We start from the raw sequence: 12,540 nt of genomic DNA, 5'->3' as shown, positions 1-12,540 counted from the left end.
GTAAGCGTTGCTCGATGTAGTCATTCTTTCCTCTCTTGCCCGCCCACCTACGAAAGAACACCATTTTCATAACCACATTTAAATAAAAAGGCAAACGAAATAACAACACAAGTCATAAATACGGAAGATATTCAAGAAAACATATTACATCATAGCTAACGGAAACGTGTATGGGCTCGTCACGTCCGGTGCCCAGAAAGGAAGCCTGAAGTATATCCAAGACATCAACAGTGTATGACAGCCAGACATTCCCTCGATGTTATAATCAGTTGCTAGGCACATGCCTCTATACAACCAACAGAGCACGGCACTGCCCAACTATATGTACTAATGGCATCATAGTTTGCCAGGAGAAGAAGATAACGTATGTGAATCGTGTTCTTTGCTTTGTCAGGAAGTAAAACGCTACCCAATAAATACATAATGTAACAACATGCATACCGTACGAGGGCCTCTTCGGGAGTGTCAAGAGGCATCTGTTGTACTCTACTCCTGAGCCACTTCAGTTTTATGTTATACTTCGTGGTCCCAACATGTCCGTCAAAACTTCTCCAAGGAGTTCCTCACACCATTGCCAAATATCCCTCTGGTGGAACTTACTCCATGACCTTAGAGTGCCGCTCATCGGCTCACCGTCGATTGGTAATCCCACCTGCATGGCAACATTCTCCAAAGTGATGGTACACTCACCCCATGGGAGGTGGAATGTATGGGTCTCAGGATGCCATCTCTCCACAAGAGCGCTAATAATTAGGTTGTCGTACTCAAAACGCTTTATCAGATACGCATAATAGAAGCCGGCTCTTCTTAGATACGGCTCAAGCATCTGCCTCCTAATCTCCATACTCGGATTTGGTTCATTTACAGAAGAAACATCGACCAGCGTGCCATGCAGAGTCAACACACGTGCCAGCTGAAATTGAAATAGATCAAAACACAATTATTTAGTTTACAACAATTTTTTTAATCATTAACAAATTTTTATTTATTTATTAAAAAAACCTCACCTTAACATGTAAATGAGCAGAAATGTGAAATTCATTCAACCTATTAAGGTTTTCTTCTACATTAATTCCACTTCCACTCATTTTTTTAATTATAAAAATTATTCCTCCAGCACAAAAATTTTTTTTCACCCAACCAACAAATAAAACTTTCTCATGCAACCCACTACTTCCCTTCTCTTTTTTACCTTCAAATTGGTCTCCTCCCCTCCCTTCACCTCCTTTTATATGCTTCACACGCACAAGATAACAATAAATTGCCTCCCAATCACCCAATGCATGCTCGTACGAGAACTGCAACACTGAGACTTGCTGCTTTGACTGGCCTCCTCCCCATTTCGTGCCTGCCACACGTGAGGATGACCATTTCGTTTGTGCCTCCCATGAAGTGCCCAACTTGTGGATGTCATATGTGAGTTGGGCCATTTCGTGTGTGCCATGAGTGACATGGTGCATTTCGTGTGTGCCATGTGTGAGGTGCTCCATTTCGTTCCTGAAACAAACGAAATGGTTTGTGTCAGTGGCCAGAACCCATTTCGTGGACACCCCCTTGATATGTATTCTATTTCCATTTCGTTTGTAATTCTTGTGAGTTGGCATTGCGCATTTTCAAAAACATTTTCTGCCATACGCATTTTAAGAATTAAAATTATTTGCATGCGCATTTATGTAAAAAAGCCTACAGATTACATATAATAAAACATTAGTTCTATATCTAGAAAAAAAGATAAATTAGTAGTTTCAATCCAACTCTAGATTAATAATAATTACTATTAATTTAAGATGGTTGATATTTTACAGAGATTATGTTTGACGTTTTTTTTACACATATTTTTTGTAATTTTTTTACGATATAAAAGATTAATTTTTTTCTATTATTTTTTATTAATTACTTTTAATAATACATAAAATAAAAGAATTCAAAAAATGCATACAATGCATATAATAACATGCACCTAAAAGACATCACATTTTCTTTTTTGTGAGGTCACCTGTTCCGGTTAATAAATCTCTTCTCAGGTGTAATACAATTAACATTTTTGTGGTTGGTGTTTATTTTAAACTTAGTTTAGAATAAACTTATTGATGGTATATGTAGAATAAATAAATGTTATAGCGTGGAAGGGCTAAACATTTTAATTAATTAGCTAGTACTATGTTAATTTCAACACAATCTGCTAAAGTACTCATCATGATAATTATTGGTCTAAGGTACAAAATTGTGGGCTAATAAAGTATAATTCAAATGATATAGTTTTCTTATATTTACTTATAGATTATAAGTTTGAGTCTCACTTTTAACATAAAAAAAAGTACAAAATTGTATATATTCTATTATGCTAAGACACTAACATAGAGACGGAATACAACACGAGACATGCGGATATATATATACACACACACGCTGCCGGAGCTTCCCACCAACGTTACCATCGCGTCTGCTGGAACACTCGCTATCACTGCCGCTGCTGTTGCTGCTGTTCATGTTGTCGTTACCAGGGATGGATCTATTGCTATAGCTGTGGGGGCAAGTGCCCTCACTACAATTTGAAATTTTATTGAATAGTATATAATAATAATATTTATTTGTCTTCACTAAATTATTTAATTTAACTCCATAATAATTTTTTATTCAACTTTAAACACTTGATAATCAATTTAAAAATTTCATATTAGATGTCCATTATAATGATTACTTTTCAAATTTAAATAAGATTGGTGTTCTTTTTTAAAAATCGACTCCAAAAAATATTATCTATCTATTTGTGTTTTTTCTTTTAAAATTAGCTTTAGTTTTTTTTAATAAGTTTCTACACTAATTGAATGAACTTTTTTAAGTATGAATATCATCAAGAGCTAATTGTATGAAAGTTGAATTTTAAATGATTGTTTAATAACATATATAAAAAAAGACATTTTGATTATATTGTCAAGATTTTAAAATATGAAATATAAAAATTTAAAATTTAAATTATATATTATTATTTAAATTACTATTTTAGTATTTTAATTTGTAATAAGATATTTTGAAACCTAATCATATTTTACAATAATAAAATATAATTATAATAACAATTATGCTATGTATACATAAAATAATCACTTGTACAGAATAAATCTTAAAATACAAATTTTAAAATACAAAATACACATTAAAAATAAGTTAAATAATATATATATTTATACACAAATTTATAGTAGATAATTTGATATTTAATATTTTATGTAAACATAATATTTTTATTATAAAAATTATTATTATGTTATATATATTTCGCCCCAACTATTAAAATTTTCTGAATTCGTCACTGGCCGTTACCATCGCCATTATCACCACAATTCATCACTACTATCATCAGATTGGTTTGTTGATATGGTTATTATGTTTTTTCATATTATTTTGTGACTTTAATATTTTGTTAGAGTTGTTGTTAAATCTTGTTAGTTTGGTTGAATTAAGAATTAGATTTTAATTAATTAGAGTAATGAGTTTTATCTATTCATTTAAATTAATTTTTCTTGTGATTAAGTTTAATATTTTGTTAGAGTTGTTGCTAAATCGGTGGTTAAATTTGCTTAATGAAGTATATTATTAGGGGTTGTTGTATTATTTTAATGTAAGTAAAAATTAAATTTGTGATGTCTCTTATTAGTTTGATTGAATTAAGAATTAGGGTTTAATTAATTAGAGTAATGAGTTTTACCTATTCTTTTAAGTTAGCTTTCGAATTAGTAGGACTGTGCTACTTTCTCTACGCTCAATTGGAGTTTCCTTCTTTTGTTGTCTGTGCAGTAATATTTGAGATTGGTTTTCTATCTCTGAATATAATGAATTGTTTAAATTTTATGTGGAACTTACTTTTTCTAGGATAGAGTTTTAGGACAGAAGAGGGAGAAGGTCGCGTAGTGACGGCTTGTTTGGTGAAAAATTGTGGAGTTATAAGTGGTTGCACTTTAGAACGATTAGGATTTGATATTTTATTGAATGCATGTATGTTAATGATTTATGCCTGCAGCTGTTTCCTATATGAAAACTGTTGTATTTATTTCATGGATGTCACTGAATTAAGCAGAAGCTTTGCCAAATTATCGTTTAAATTGTTTAAAACGTGTTTGGTTTGTCAGAAAATAATAATTGTACGTGACAAGAGCTTCTAATTACAGGGGACGTTTTGCCAATTTTCTAAAAACTTAAATAATTGTTGTTGTTCGTTGAATTTTGGGGTGTGTGTTTCGATATGATTCCAAGTCATCGTCTATAGATGTATGAGAGGGATAGCGATGGCCGGGGGTGTAAAACCCGAATTCTTTGAGGGGGTTGACACATTTGTCACGCATGTTTTTAGCATGGAACCCTATATGTCCGAAGGGGTTTCTAGGTTTGTGCCAAAAGTGTCGGCTGACTAAGTGGTTAGGACCTATGGACATAATGCTTCACCTCTATTGTAACGAGTTCAAAGATGGGTATTGGATGTGGACAGAATACGGAGAAGTAGACGAGTAGGGAATTAACCGATCTGCCTTTAATTTGAAAAGATCCGATTGTCAATCAATGAGGTTCGGGTGGTGAGAGACTTAAATATGGATGAAATGACTTGGGAGACTAACTAAGTGAGATACAATAAAATGGTGTGTGATGCCACAGGTGTTAATGAATTGGAAGAGCTTGAAGAAGAGCCTAGCCCGGAAGTGAAGAGGTTTTATCATCTGTTAGAAGCTGTTGCACTAACCTTTGTATGATGGGTCCATTCATTCAGAGTTGTTTGCGTGTGTTAGAATGATGGGTATTAAGTCGGAGTCAAATCATATACAAGAGTCTTTTGATAAATGGGCCACCCTTTGCAGCAAACTGGTACCTATAGGGTCATCTGGCATCCCCCGAAACCACTATAAAGCAAGGAAGCTAGTTTCAAAACTAGGTCAAATATAGTGAAAATTGATTGTTGTTTGAATGGTTGTATGTTGTATTGTAAGACGGATGCAGAACTTAACGAACGCAGATTCTGTAGATCACTGAGGTTCCAAATCGAGAGAGAACATATTAGTAAACGTCGATTAAAGAGAATTTCTGTGAAATGGATGCACTACTTGCCCTTAATCCCGAGGTTGAAACGATTGTATGGATCGATAAGTTTGGCCCCGCATATGATCTGGTATGGTAGCAATAAGAGAGTTGATGGGATCATGACGCATCTGTCACACGGAGAAGTTTGGAAGCACTTTGACCCATTCTATCCTAAATTTGCAAGCGAGCCCAGGAATGTTAGACTAGCTTGTGCTTTGACGGGACCCAATTCTAATTTTGGTAATGCATACTCTTGTTGGTCGTAGTCGTGACACCTTATTACCTAAATCCTGAAATGTGTATGAAGGACCCGTACATGTTCCAAACTTGCATCATATCTGTTCCTAGCAATCCAAAAGCCAAAATAGATGTCTTCTTGCAACCTTTGATGGATGAGTTACAGGAGTTGTAGATCTGTAGTGTACAAACATATGATATTTCGACTAAGACAAACTTCCAACTGTGGCTTGCGTTAATGTGGACCATTAATGAGTTTCTTGTATACGGCATGTTGTCCGGTTGGTCCATGCAAGGCAGAATGGCGTGTCCCGTTTGTATGGAGGATACAAAGGCATTTTGGTTGACGAATGTCGGTAAGAATTCGTGATTTGATTGTCATCAAAGATTCCTCGACATGGATCATCCTTTTCAGCATAATAAGGACGCCTTTAAAAAGAATAAGGTTGAACATGAAGAGGCACCCAAGAGGTTGGGTGGTAGGCAAGTTTGGTCGCGTGTCAGAAGAATCCTAAAGATCGTCAATAACGGGGCAAGGATGAGACATCCAGGATATGGCAAGGAGCATAATTGGACTAAACAGAGTATATTTTAGGAGTTACCTTATTAGAAAGACAACTTGATTCGGCATTGTCTTGATGTGATGTACATTAAAAAAACGTATTTGATAACATCCTACATACAGTAATGGACGATGAGCAAACAAAGGACAATGATAAGGCTAGGTTAAACTTGATGAACATTTACAGGCAGCCATATCTGAACTTAACGAGACTTGGTAACAGACGGTGGTGTAAACCAAAGGCGGTTCTCTCTCTAACGAAGGAGCAGAGGCAAAATATTTATAAGTGGATTAGAGGATTAAGGTTTTCTGATGATTATACCCCTAACTTGGGCAGGTGTGCAAACGTGTCACATGGTAGACTTTCTGGATTGAAGAGTCATGATTGTCATGCATTCATGGAGTCTTTGCTTTCGGTCGCGTTCAGAGAACTTCCAACCAACATATGAAAACTCCTGACAGAAATAGGAGTGGCAACGGGGCGGGTAGGAGCGGGATTTTGCTCTACCCGACCCCGCCCCGCCAAACAAAAACCCGCATCGAACCCTTATATATACCAGGGCGGGTAGGGGCAGGTTTAACTTAAACCGACTCCGTCCAAGAACCCGCCCCGTTAAAACCCGCCCCGAACGGGTAAGGGCGGGGTGGGTACCCGGGGGTTCGGGTAGTGTTGCCACCCCTAGACAGAAATAAGTGAGTTCTTCAGGGAGTTATTTACTACGAAACTGAGCAAGAATGACCTCACAGAGTCACAGTAATCGAGAAGAACATTCTCATCATACTTTGTAAGTTAGAGAGGATATTTTCTCCATCCTTTTTTGACGCCATAGAACATTTAGCAGTCCACCTACCGTATGAAGTAATGCTATGTGGGCCGGTCTAATTTCAATGGATGTACCCATTTGAGAGGATGATTGGTCCATTCAAGTGCACCATGAAGAATAGAGCTCGGATCAATGGCAGCATCTGGGAAGCATTTATGGCCAAGGAAACTTCCGCATTTTGCTCCTTCTATTTTCAATCTCATGTTGAGTTACATAGAATAAGGGTTGCAAGAAACAATGAGAGGGGAGAATCCTTGTCATGTGGAATAACATACGCAATCTTTTTGTCGAAATGAGTTGCAATGGGTGCGGGCAGTGCTACTAGTTAGAGCAGAAGGAGATTGACACTGCACATTTGCATATGTTGCTTAACTGTGACCAAGTGTCACCCTATCTCATGTGAGTTTTATAAGTTTTCGTAAATATTGCAATCAGTAACATACTAGCTTCCTAATCTAATTAAAACTTTGTTGTCCTATTCTATCATACAGGTTATTTCGAGAGGAAAATCTGGAGACATCATTGACCAATTTTCCATGTTGGTTCCGAGAAAACATCAGCATACAGTTAACTGTCACAACAGACTCGGAACTAGTTGTACTTAGTTGGGGCCCATTGAATAAGGCAACTAGCTACCCGATCTACAATGTTAATGGATATCGGTTCCATACCTTACAATGGTTGATTAAAAAGAAAACAGATAATACCAGCGTTTGGGTTCGTGGAATTCAGGCGAGGTTCATTCTGATTGGTTTGGTGTGTTGCACAATATAATTGAATTACAGTATTTCTGTCATACCACATACCAGGTGTGTGTTTAAATGTGAATGGTATGATCCAAGTTGGCGACAAAGGACACGAAAGCACAAGGACTACGACATCACTGAAGTAAATGTAACAAAGAAATATAGGTACTACGATTCTTTTATTCTACCTCAAAATACACGTCAGGTATACTATCTTATCCGGGTTCATGCAAGTCTAGTTGGTGGTTATGGTTAAGACTAAGTCAAGAGGTCACATTGAGTCTGATGATACGATAGAGGGTCAAGAACCTTACCAAATTGACGACCCAACTCCTTCAAACGGTGATTAATACCCGTGAGCCGATCTCCCTTCGGTCTGCTGTTATGGATGATTACATCATTAACCTTGGACTAGATGCCGACGCACTTCCAGCAGAGGATGATGATCTTCAAGAAGAAGACGAGATCGATGGCGACGAAGAAAAGGAAGACGAGTTCGATGATAATCAGGAAACTACATTGGAAGACAAGGATTGTGAACCAGAGGAAGAAGATGATGAATCTGATTAGGGTTAATGTAAACATAGTTTTGTGATATGTACTTCTTTAAGAAACTTTGCATATTCGTAATATATGTTTCAGTGAATGTGAACATAGTTCTGTAAAGGTAATATAGTTAGCATTGTTTCAGATATGTCAGTTACCATCATTTGGTATTTGTAATTTAAATTTTTCGTACTTCACATCAGGTTTGAAACACTATTTCAATTGTTAATTATCAGGATACACTAGAAATAGACAGGAAAATATAATTTGAATTTTTTTAAAAATACTACCATCAGAATTACCTCGGAATATTCCGACTGTACCATTATTATTTTAAAAAAGTTTAAATAACATTTCCGTCGGTATCAGTGTCGAGTAAATTTGTTGGTAATATGGCAGAAAATCGTACAAAGTGGTGCCAAATATTACCGTTGAATTATTCCGACGGTAACGTCGACAAAGAATCTGTTTTCGTTTTATTATATTCCGTCAAAAAATTTGACAGTAATTATTGTTGGACGCAATAAATGCAGTGATAAATGTTTATCAGCGAGGTTTATACTGACTAATATTTTTTGACAATAAATTCGATGGTACCATAGTTTTCGTCGAATTTATTTAAAAAATTCAACAGTAAATCCAATAATATTTAATATTTTTTATGTATGAATGATAATGTTTTAAAAAATGCTACTAAAATTAAAATAATAATTTTTTATTATTTAACAATATTTTTTAAAAATTATTTCAAAATAAAAATATTACTAAAATATAAAAATATAACTTTAATTTTAATAATACTTTATAATTATCGTAACCACCGTAAATATAAGCATCTTACAATTCACCATATATTGCATTCCTCTACTTCAATTATCTAGTCTAGTAGTCCTTGAGATCATCTTCTATTCTTCTTGTTGATGAATATCCCATGCTATCATTTGCAATATCAGAAGATCAATGTGCCACCAAACTCTGATAAATGCTGCACACAGAAGAGATATTAAGACACATTTTTTTTGTGTTCTTAAGAAAATCTTTTATATTAAAATTTTAATTTCGGCATTTCCTTTTCATTCCTTAAAGCTCTTGAATTAGGTATTGTTTTATCTAAAATCTCTCAAACTTGTATTTATTTATTTGTAAGAAATGATTTTTTGAGTTAGGCACTGTCTCTTAAGTCATATGGTTTTCACTCAAACTAATTAAGTGCAACTAATGTAGGACTTCATCATCATCACAATTAAAAACTAATGCATGCACCTAATTTTATCAAAGTCCTTTTTCAATAGTTATTTATCACAAATAAACGTTAAAATTATCAAAGGCTTATGTAGGTCTCTATATCCATAATATGTAACTCATATATGGTATCATATCACTGCCAAACAAAAAATTTAAAGACATATTCTTCATTTTATTAAAACTCGACAAATTTATGGACAAATATTACTTTCCATGATAAAAATAACAAGGTTTTTAACATTTAATTTATATGGGAATATAATAATAATAAAAAAACTAAAAACAATCGGATCACTTATTGCTCGAATTTTCTCTCTTTTTCGCTCACCTTTGATGAAATTTTTTAAGCTTATGTGGAGAGTCATTGTCTCTCAACTTCTAAAGCAGCCGTGATCCTTCTTTCTCTTTTCTCTCTTGTCTTTTTTTCTCTCTTAGTTAGGGTGCATATGAATCGGATAAAATCCGCATATCCGTAGTAATTATCCGCATCCAATTTGCATTTTGTGGATATTATTCGATCCGTAGAGTTATCAGATCGGATCAAATCTAATCCGCACTTTTGTAGGTTCGGGTGACGGATATTAGAGCGATACCCTCAAATCTGCACTTTTAATAAATAAATAAATATATAATTCAATAATATATAGCTAACTTAAAAAATCAGAAACCCTACCCTAATTCTCTAAACATTTCATTTCAGCATGCATCTTTCTCACTCGTCTCCCTCCCTCTGCTCTTCATCCGCTCCTCATCTCATCAATGACCATCATCGGCGTCCACTGCTTCTTCATTCACTCGCAGTCTCATAGCTGTGTCTCATTGCCAGTCTCTCAGCCTCATTGCCTCACTGTCTCGCAGCTGCCTCGCCTCGCCGTCTTCTCTTCTCTTCATCATCACCCAGCCTAGTTGCCATTGCGCCATCTCTCTGCTTTTGTTCTCGCCTTCATCATCCTCTATTCTTGCCGCTGGCTCTCATCCTCTATTTGATTTGCTTCTGTTCTTCACAACATTCTTTTCTGTGCTGATGTGTTGATTTTTTTTCTGGAAATGTATTATAGTGGTTGTAATTGATTTATTTTGGGGGTAAACATTGATGTTTAATTTTAATTTAGGGTTTTAATATTTTTTAAATTTTGTTGATGTTTTTCTTTTCATGTCTATTTTTTTAATTTTAAATTTTTTAAATGCAAATTTAATTTTTTTATTATTTTTAAATTTTAAAACAATTTTTTCAATCGGATATATCTAATATCCGATGCTAACTTTGCTGATCGAATCCGAGCTAAAAAATACGAATATTGGATCCGATCCGATAATCTTTGTGCGAATTAGACCGAAATTTTGTTCATATCCGATCTGATCCTTGTGCAGCCCTACTCTTAGCTTTTACCTCTATCTTTTCTTTTCTTCTATCCCTCCTCCTATCTCCCCTACTATTTTTCTGTTACTATCTTATTAGTCCTCTCTCTCTTTTTCCTTTTTTTTAATAGTTTTTTTTCTCTTCTTCCTTCTTCTTTTCTCTGACTTCTATTTTTTTTCTCTTTTAGAGATTTAGATATAGATCATCTCAAAATATTTTTTTTTGTGGTTATTGTCTCCTCTTTATAGCGTATTAGTCTTTTTAATGATTATTTTGGATATGTTATTATACGTCTGGGATGAATATATAATGAGAAAAATTTTTCGTCCATAGAAATATTTTCATATCTATTTAGAAAAAAAGAAATGGTATTTTTTTTATGTTGTAACACTTTTTTCTGTAGAATTAAAAATAAAAGAGATTTAGATTTATCTTTATTTTTATTTTATAATATTTTTTGTAATCAAATATTATGTATGTTTCTTTCTAATTTCTAGTGTAACATAGAGATGATCTATTTTTTTTCTTAGATTTAGATGTAACGTTTTTTCTGTTATTTATAAGTGTTGTTTGATTACTTCTTTAAACGAAAGTTTTTCTTCTATAAAAATAAAACTTCTATGGACATAAATACTGGCTTTAGATTGTTTTAGAATAGTAAAATTTCAACTGATTAAAAATTTAATAAAATTATAAAGACTAATAAAATAATTAAAATTAAAATTTAATTAATTAAAAGTGTTGTGTCTATATTCCAATTCCTTTTTACAATTCTTTTTAAGCTAAATAAATTGTTTATATTTTTGCATCATATATATGCCATTTAATTAACCTCTTACTAAGTATTATTATATAAAAATAACAAACGAAAAATTATATGTCATAAAATGGCTTTAACAAGAAGATGGACGATCAAGGGTTGGTGGGGGGGGGGGAAGAAGCACAAGTTATTTTTAATTAAAACTTCTTATAATTAATTGTGTTACTATCTTTTTATATGCTTAATAATAACCGACCCTTTAACCTATATAAAGCAAGAAAAAAGTTTGGTAATCAATAATTTTCAGCCATAATTAGCTAAAAGTTTCTATAATTTACTTTATTTATATCACTTAATATCAATTTTATTTTTTATCTCACTCTCTTATTATTCCACTTATCATATTCTTATCAACTCTACTTATTAATAATATTAATTATAATATCATATTCCTTACTATTAGGCATTCTTGTAATTGATATTTAATATATTTTTTTATAATTTAATTTTTATATTTAATAATAATAATAATAAGAATGGACGGTAATAATAATATACATTAATTGAGTTAATTACACTTGATTCTTTGTTTTCCTTAAGGTATTTAATATCAATCAATAAAAATACGAAAAAATCATTAATTTTTTGATTCCGTTAAAGCATTTACTTGCACTTGATTCTTTGTAATATATACTTTTCATTAATTTAATTATGATCATTCAAAAATCATGACTATAATACCATTGCAAGCAAAATAGTGTATAAGTCAAGAAATTTTACAAGAAGTCACGTTTATCGTTGCAAATAGTATGACATTTGAATTCGACCTTAATACGGTATCTATGGTAGAATGTGCTGATAAAGAATTTGAACAATAGGGGGACTCACCCGACGAGGTTGTTGTCAGTAAACCAATTCTCGAGAATATGAAAAACCACACTAGTTTTGATGAGGTATGGTAATAAACTGGCGGACTCACCCGACGAGGTTGTTGTCAGTAAACTAATTCTCGAGAATATGAAAAACCACACTAGCTTTGATGAGGTATGGTAATAAACCATTTAATTTTTTGTGCTTTTATGTGTATTTATAATTATATTGTATACTAACTAAATTCATACACATAACATTCATACGTATATATACATAACATCTATAATTACATACAACTAACATCTAAAAATTAAATT

This window comes from Arachis duranensis, chromosome 1 (assembly GCF_000817695.3).
Source record: "Arachis duranensis cultivar V14167 chromosome 1, aradu.V14167.gnm2.J7QH, whole genome shotgun sequence".
NCBI lineage: Eukaryota > Viridiplantae > Streptophyta > Magnoliopsida > Fabales > Fabaceae > Arachis > Arachis duranensis.
This window is presented reverse-complemented; position numbering follows the sequence as displayed.